Source organism: Apteryx mantelli, chromosome 14 (genome assembly GCF_036417845.1).
Source record: "Apteryx mantelli isolate bAptMan1 chromosome 14, bAptMan1.hap1, whole genome shotgun sequence".
Classification (NCBI taxonomy): Eukaryota; Metazoa; Chordata; class Aves; order Apterygiformes; family Apterygidae; genus Apteryx; species Apteryx mantelli.
The window spans coordinates 14887007-14896131 of record NC_089991.1 but is presented as its reverse complement, the minus strand read 5'-3'; positions in this window follow the sequence as shown (position 1 = coordinate 14896131).

Sequence of the window (9125 nt, the reverse complement as noted above, 5' to 3'; positions counted from 1 at the left end):
CTGGCGCCCGTCCCCTCGGTGCCCGGCGGGGGCCGGGGCCGGGGCCGGGGCCGGGGCAGTGCGTGCCCGTCGGAGCCGCCGCCGCCGCCCGGCTCCTCCGCCTGCTCCGCTGGGGGATCGGGCTGGAGAGCAGCGACAGTAATCGAAGAAGGCGTTGGGGGAGATTAAAAGGAAGAAATCCAATGCTAGTTTTGGCATGGAGTTAGCAGGGACCCGTTAGGAAATCTGGAAAAGCGCTGGCATCTTGCTGATCGAGATTATGTCAGAAATGGCCTCAGCTTTTATTATGTTTATGGTCCACGGAGAGATTATGCGGCTTCTGCATCATTAGAACTTCGGAAAAAAAACTATGGTTTTCCAATTTGCTGGGTTTTTTTGACCTTTCCCAACAGATTTCCTCATGATCAGTCCTTTAGAGCTGTAGAGAGTGCGTGAATATCTTATAGTCAGTATACTGATATCTAAACATTCAACTTTCAAAGCTGATTCAGGGTTTGGGGGGGGGAAGGGGTCTTTTTTTTTCTCCCCTCCTTTAATAATAAGCTGTTTTGAAGGGTTACACGCACAGATTTTGCTCGGACTTTAAACCAGGGCATTATCAGGACTTCTGTTAGAATTGGAGCTCCTTACTTTTAAACCACTGGGACTGTATATCATTACTAATTGTTTCCTTATACGTACTGACTGGATCATTACTATCCCAGCCTTTGGTAACTGTGTTAATACAGTCAGCCCTAAAGGAAAATAAGATCAGGCTGCTCCAGCTCTTTCTGTGACCTTATTGCTTCTTATAAAGCCAATGAATGATGTAGCACATATGTCATTTAGCTACACTGTAAACAAAGCAATTGGGTCAATTTTCTTTCCTCATGGTAATACAGCGAACAGGTTACTAGACCAAAGCAAATTAATTATTTTCATAAAATTTTGTTGCATAAAGCACATTTGCATTACCAGCTTCTAAGCAAATGTAGTTAATTATCAAGAGACGGAAAGCAAGTGTTTGCATGAAACTAGGTGAATCGTGTATTTATTTGACAGTAAGACATGAGGTTTTCTTAGCTAAATAAAGTCCAGCTCTGGGGTTGGGTGCTGCCAAGCTTTTCTCCTCAAGCTTTGGCTTCCAGAAGAGTGAGTGTGATGCCGCAAAACCAGGAGAATATGAGAATGTGATTAGAAATATGGGGTGTCCTCTGTCATTGAGTCTCTTCCCCTGTTGTTGTGGGCTGTAGTGTCATATAATCCACACAGGCGGCTGGTTGGGCTCTGGCTCTGCCTTTGAACAGTTGTGAACCCCAATTCCTGAGAGGCTTCGGTGTGCTCTGCAAACACACCAAAGATGCAATCTGTGTGAAGTCTTAATGAGCTGCGTGAATGTCTTAATACAGCTCAGCTCAGGGTTTTCTTGATATTCAGAACCAACTACATCACTAACTGTAGCACTACCTCTATGAAAAATCAAGGTTTGCATGAACTATAAGGTATTCACCAGTAGAAAAGGGAAATCAGCAAATCAGAACTGCCTTTCTAGGGGGTTTTATTCTTCATCTGCACGTGCAGATTCAAAGCCCAGCAGTTTGAAACTTCACCCCATTTCTCTAATTTCACTGACGTGTTTGAAGCTTTTATATGCATCACTCTTAGAACACTAAAAACTGCATTTGGCATTTAAACACCTCTAATACCCATTTTTAGCAAATATGTTTCCATTAGCATTAAATATGTAAACACTTTTTTAAGTCTTATTCTTTTTCTGGATCTGCTGGAGCACTTTATTCACTGCTAAGAGATATATGTACTGAGGCTTACCTTAGGTCTCCTCTTGGAATAATTTCCTTTTCCCTTTTGAAAATAGGGAAAAGTAGCTTTGCCAAAATATTTGCAGAAGCTCTCTAATTTCATTCACAAAATGATTAAGAGAAGCAGAACTTTTTAAAACGAAACGCTTGCTTTGTACATACCAGCATCCACAGGGTAAGCTGCATACATCCAATTTGTCGTCTTTATGGTAGTAACAAACTAACAATAATATAAAGTACAGTGAAATTATGCATCGTGGGGCATGTTACTTCCTTTTGTTGATCTGATTATCCAGAAGCTTTTTTAATAAGCATTCCATGGGCATTAAAAGCTCAAGGCTACATAGAGGCCCACCAGCTTCTCTCAGCCACTCCTTATTTCCTTTACTTCCATTTGCATTGTTGTGGGTTAGACAAGAACGTGCCATCTATAATCTTATCATTTACAACTGCCTTTTGTTCACTACCACCCTGTTTCAAATTAGACTCCTGTTGTGTAAAAAAAAAACCAAACAAAAAGTCTGTCTTATTCACTAAGAGTGGACTAGGATTTGAGTCAGTGAGGTGGAATCTGTTCCCCCCCCCCCCCCCCCCCCCCACTTTTTGGACCAGGTTGAACCTGGGTATGGTTGGACCTGTAGTGCGGCAGCTGTTCTGGGACAAGTGTGATTGTCTCCTCCAAAATGGGGCATCTGTATAGGAGCAAACTTTAAGAAATTTGTTTTTAAATACGTGCCCATCCATGGAAACTTGCTTCATTACTTATTTAGGCTGAAAAATGGGTGCTCTGTGGAGAAAACAAAGAAAACAGAGACCATCAACAATAGAAGAAATGTTCTAAGAGTTCACTGAGCTCTTTTTATCCTTCTCTGTTCACTTAAGACAGATCAAGCTCAAGGGATGATTTGGACAGAGCAATACTGGATAGATTAAAAGCAATTCAGCATTTGCCGTCCAATTAAAAAAAGTAGATCATGACATTTTCCCTTAAACAGGATAGATGTGTTGACTTCCAGTCCAACCTAGAAAGCAGTACTTCAGGAGGAGCACTTACCAATCTTGACTGTCGTGCCAGTTAATGAGAACAGTTTATTTTAATGCTGATTTCATTTCTGTTGTTCACTGTTCTTGATTCTGTTCCTTGATTCTAGCAAAAGGCTCTCTTCTCCTGTCTTCCTCAATAGCTTTATATCATGGCAAGCTTCCTAGGTCAACCAGAGCTGGAAAAAAAAATCCTTTTAACACCCATCCCTGCACCACACACAAAGAGTTGATGGAGAATGACAAATTTGGTGGAATGCATTAGTTCAGCGGTGCTCCCAGTCTCTGCCATCTGACACATGAAGGAATAGGTTGATCTCTGCCTTAGAGTGCCCTTCCACCAGTGCAAAAGTGCCTTAAGATTTACTTAGATTTACTTTTACTCCTTAAATTTACTTTCTTTCCATGCAGCAAATAACAGGGCATGTGCAGAAAAAAAAGCAAGGTGAGCCTGATGATTATCTGTCACCAATCTTTGGTGATTATCTGTAGCATACAGGCTGTCCTAGACTATTCCAATAGAGTTCAAAATACTTGAAAGTGAAAATTAGGGCTTAACACTATAGGAACAGAGGAACTCTTGAAGAACATGAAAGGAACCATCCTGGGTCAGGTTAAGGGTTTAGCTCAGTATTTTGGTTTCTAACACGGTCTAGAGTGTGGAGAGACGCCTTAGATGATTTTCCCATAGTGTAATATCTCAGCCTCTAGCTATCAGCAGTTTAGACCCTTCCTGAGCCAGACATTACACTGAGATTATCAGGGAGAAATTAGCAATGCATCTATCCCTTATTAATTTGTGTACCTCCTTTTCAAACCCTTTTATATTCTTGGCTTTCAAACCCCCTAATGGCAGTAACAAACAATAATATGAAGTACAGTGAACTTATGCATTGTGGGGCATATTAATTCCTTTTGTTGATCTGATTATCCGGATGCCTGACAACTACATAAGAGCCTCCTAGGTCTTACGCTGCTGAGAGCAGTGCAGTATCATTTCCTATTCACCTTCTTCATAAAGTATGATTTTATAGACTTCTGTCATGTCCTCTCCCATCAGTGATTTTTCCAGCTGTAAAGGCCTAATCTGGATAGTTTCATATGAAAGCTGCTGTATGTTTCTCGTTATCCTTATTCTTCTTTAGCTCTAGCAATGTTCTTCTGCTATAGAGTGACCAGAATTGCAAGCAATATTCAATATGTGGGCATACGATGAATTTTTTTTGTGTATTCTAATCTGCAAAAGATGTGTAAACTGTTAGATTTCTGTGGCTGTTCGGTACAGTTAAGTGAGGGCTAACAGTTCAGTTATCCAAGCTTACTATTGCTACTGTAAGGACTATAGCACACACCTCTGTTATTGCTAACTCACCCTGTTGAAAAGGAGGATTTGCAATTTACAGAAGTAATGAAGTAAATTAGTGTGGGTAGATTCTGTGCTAACACAGATACTTCTCGGTCCCTGAGCTAGCTTTCCTACTGCTACACAGCACTGGGCTTTGCTGTGTGCTTATACTACTGTTGAAATAAATTAATGAATGTTGTAAATAAAGGAGGGTAAGTTACAAGATGGGAGCTCAGTGTGAGTCCAAGTGCAGTGAATCAATGAGAGTTTAGAGGGAATCCAGCTTAGCGTAATATATGTATTGAGGAAGCTAGAGGGAAGTGTACATGTGCACCAGCTTGACTGCCAACTAGACTCACTTAGTTACCTGTTATTATCTCACTTCTGACTCTAGCCCAGCAATTCCCGCACGGCAGCATCTATGTCTGATAGCAAGGCTTGGGCAAGTGGACTGTAGTGTTTGAATGAGTCATATAATTTCAGTCTGGGATTTTCCCGCGGGAAAATGACATGATAATATTCCTTGAAAGAAATTTGCAGAGAGGAGTAAGGGACGGGCAAAAATTTCAAAGCAATTCAAAATATTTCAGCCTGTCTTCTAAAATGCTAAAAACAGTCCTTGAACGGTAAAGACAGTAGAAGGGAATTTCATGGACTTTGCTGTCTGTTGCAGAGCTGGATGGTTTTATGAGCTAAAGTAGGCTTTGGATAAATTTTAATTTAATTTATATTGAACCTTCAGTTAGTGTTTTCTTCATGTGGATTTGGAATTCTCAAGTGGGAGACAGATATATTTCCTTTCTCAGCAATTTTGAAATACTTTGAACAAAGAAGTTGCATACTTTTTTGGTTTGTTTTCTAATTATGAAGAGAAATGCTCACACTGTTAAAAGCACAAATTCTTTTATGAGGAAACATCAAACCACTAGTGAATTTTAATGAGTGTGTGGTTATTGGGCCAGTTTGAAAATAAGCATTCCCTCTGAGAAAATTCTTCGGAAATCATAACTTTTAAGTGACCTGCACAAGCTTTATAAAGGAATGGTGATTGTGGAGTCAAGAAGAGAAGTTTCTTGGGAATTATTCTCTCATGAGGCTAATGAAAATGTTTAGCTTATAAAAGGCTTGTCAGCAGCATATGCTTTGGGTATGTAAGCAAATGCTTTGGAAATTTGTTGAGAAAGTGGCATGAACTGGACAACAGCTTGGAAGAGGCGAATGGCAAATTGAGAAGTGTGGTGGCAAGATTACACTTTCCAGCCACTAAATTTTATCACCTTGTAGGATATCCTTAGCACTATGATGAAAGATGATATTTCTGATTCATTTGGGAAATACTCCTGCTGAAAATTAGATGAGTTTGCAGCAGATGAAAACTTTGAGAAACTTGTTTGTTTTTAACTGAGGAATTCTGAAATGAAAACAAATAATCTGACTGAAGTTTCTGTAGCAACTAGCTAGTTAAAATATGACAAAGTTGGCACAAAGACTACAAGACTGCAATTCAGTTTCTGATATTTGGAGTTAATCTGATAAGTGCTAACTGTTCTGCCCTGACAGAAATGTGTGCCCTTTCTTCCTTCTTCTCAGCCCCTAAAAGTGCTACATGAGAAGAAATATGCTTTCTTGGTGTGGATGTGATTACTAAATTAGTTGAAGGAACATAGGAACCCTTTCCTAAAAATGTGCCCTTACTTCGTGAAAAATTTTCAGATTTCAAGGTTTTTGGTTTTTACTAGCTATTTATTTTCTTGTGAAAAAACTCATGTGTTGTAGATAATATTCAGTAGAGATATAGTTAAAAATCCTTGCAATCCTTGTATTCTTGTGCAATTCTGTGTAAATGAGACACATGCCAGATTGCTAGGCCTTCTTGGTAACCTTGCTGCCACAGGACAGCATTAATTCTACTCTGTTTATCCGTTCAGTGTATTTCCTCTGCCTTCAAATATCTTGAGGAAGAATGTATCTCACATATTGCTACCTGTGTTACTCACCCCACTGATAATGTTGAGAGTGTGGATGAGTCATCTGCTCCCAAATTGCCGTGTTGGTAGCTTGCAACACGGGTAGCTGGCACAGGACAGAGCAGCTCTCGGCTCTGAGGGAGCACAGTACAGTACAGGTACCTTTCTCCTGTTCATGCTCGTCTTGTATGAAGCTCAGCCATAGTGAAAGATTGTTTTCCAACTGATGCATACACTTTTGAGTTATGCACCTGCAAATATATATACACACACACACACATACAATCTTATTTTTACATATTAAGTGCTTAAATATAGTTCAAGACTGAACTAGATTTTGGTTTACGTCCAGCAAAATCAAGGGCCCAAATGGGCAGAAACCATCATGTATTGTTCCAAATCTCATGTTGATTCTAAGACATTATTCAATGATGTGCCTTGTAGCAGTAACACTTCAGTGAAGGAAGGAAGCTTGCTTTTGGCAGAACAACTGGGCAGCAAATTAAAGAAATTCTTCATTAAACATTTTTGAAGGATGGGGTCAGACTGCTGCTCAGCTGCTAGTATTTGTTCCACCGACACTTCAGGTATATAACTGATATTTCGAAGTAGAGATGGAACAGACTGTCTAGTGTATAAATCAATAAAAGCGTGTTTTCTTGTTTTTCTTTTTCTTTGTGATTGCTATTGGTCATGATACTGATTACAGTGTTTCTGGGAAATGCAAAGCATCCATGGACAGAAGCTGGTGAATATCTCTAGATGCCTCACATGCATGCCATCACCAGCTAAACCTCAAACAAACCGAAGCCCCAGAGGCTCCTTCCCTACTGCACGGAGATGAAATATTGCAAAACAGACGTAGTAGGAACCACACAGGAGAAGCTACATAACTCCCCCTTATCTCAGTTCCTGAAAGACCTTTTCTCTTGTTGGCATTTTCACCATCTGCCACACCATCCTTCTTTCAATATCCATGGACAAGAGGGCTCTTAGTTAAATGGCAGCACCTGTTTCCTATTCTCAGTCACAGAAGGAAAGGCGTCTCAGGGAGTGTGGTAGAAATACTATTTAACAGCTGGTGTCACCCTGTGGATCTGACACTTCCGGTTTTTTTTTGAAGTGCTGTCACCAAATGAAGAGCTGGTGGCTGAGTGATCATTCTGTAAGTGAAGCATGGGAAAAGGGAAGCAATGCTTCATTTTTTGAAACCTTGCCGCTTCTCCAGAGAATCTCACATTATGCAGTCAGGTTCGCAGCTTTGTTCCAGTGCGTTTGAAAGATGGTTCTGTTTGGAAAGACAGTGTTCTCTAAGATCTCAGCGATACCATACTGAAAGCAAAAACCTGAACCACTAGGTTACATTAACTGTACTTGGTGTTAATCATTCATTGTTATTTCCATATAGATAATCTACGTAGCCATTCACAGCTAAAGAATGAGGCTTGGCCCTAACTTACCAGGGAGAGAATAGTAACCTCTGTCTCAGGACAGAATGGCTACAGTAGGGCAGAAGCAGATTCTACTGTATATTCTTTTTTTTTCCTCAAGTTTGGGTAAACCTTGCCATTGTGGCTGCATTGGCAAGTGTCTCAGCCCTAATCTAGAAGAAGCAGGTTCTCTGTATCTGATGGTGAAGCCACCACTGATTGCTTGTGTGTGCTTCACACATACACAGACAACACAGGTGTAAGGTGCCAAGCACCAGGTGAAAAGGAAACCCCTCTCCAGCACCAGCACTTGGGCTAGGAGGCTCTGGCAACACAAATTCATTGCACCTGAACTGGTGTGAAGTTTAGTGCGGTCAACAGTGATAACTAGTCGTAGTCGTCATCCCTGTGATTATATAATAGTAATGATTGTGGTGGTCTTTTTTCTTTAAAGTGAACAGGAAATGTACTAAACCAAAGAGGTGGTGCCTAGCCTGGTATCCTTCCTATTTCAAGAATCAGTGAACACAGCTTCTCACTTCTCAAGATTTCTGCTTTTTTGGAGGTCAGTCCTTTTCTGTATTGTCTGCAGAGAATGCTAAACCCAAATGCACAGTAAAAGAAGTCCATGCTGTGTTTCTTATTCTTTGTGTGGTAGTAGGTATGTAGGACTGTATTCAGTGATATAGGAGGTAGACATAAAAGGATTTACAGGCAGAGGAAAGTCACATTCATTAGCTGCAGTAATATCATTGTGCTTGATATAAAGATAAAGCTGCCCAGGTAAAAATAAATGAGACTGAACAAGATAACAAAGTTAGACAAGCAATTCAAGAGACTGTATAACGGTTTAATATGTTGCTTAATATTCTTTCCTTGGGCACACTTGCTTATGAGTACACATTTAGAAACAAACCTAAAGGAACAGAAACATTCTTGTATGTCCAGAGAATCCACATTTTTCTCTCACAATCCCACAGTCCATTGCCAGTTTTCAGGTTGTATGCAAACTAACAAACTAATGGAGAAGTGTAAATTTATTGCAGTGGCTCCAAGTGAGATGAATGTGCATTAGATCTACAATGTCTTAAATATATATTTTATTTTACTAAACATATTAATATTTTACTTTGGAGTAATTGTGGAACACATTAATAACCAGTATCATCCTCTGTAGCTAACACAACTTGACTGTGATCAGAGATTGGATTTATGTCATTTTGCTGTAGACATTCATCAAAGCATGTTATCTGTTTTAGTCTCTATTTTATATTTTCTCTAAGAAACAGTTATGCAATTGAAGTGCGTAATCTAATGCATGAGTTTCAAAGTCACGTGCCTGTATTTTTGTACACTTAGATATGCGCTATTGACATTAGCTGCATCCTCAGTTGAACAGAAAGCAAGCACCTCATGTAAGTCATTTGGCAGTCGCAAGCTAAACAATCTTTTAAATACTGTGTACTAAAGAGCACTATTTTTAAATAATCTGTTGAGATAAATATCTGAAATGAAAATTTTTAATTGTCCCTTTTAGTGGTAG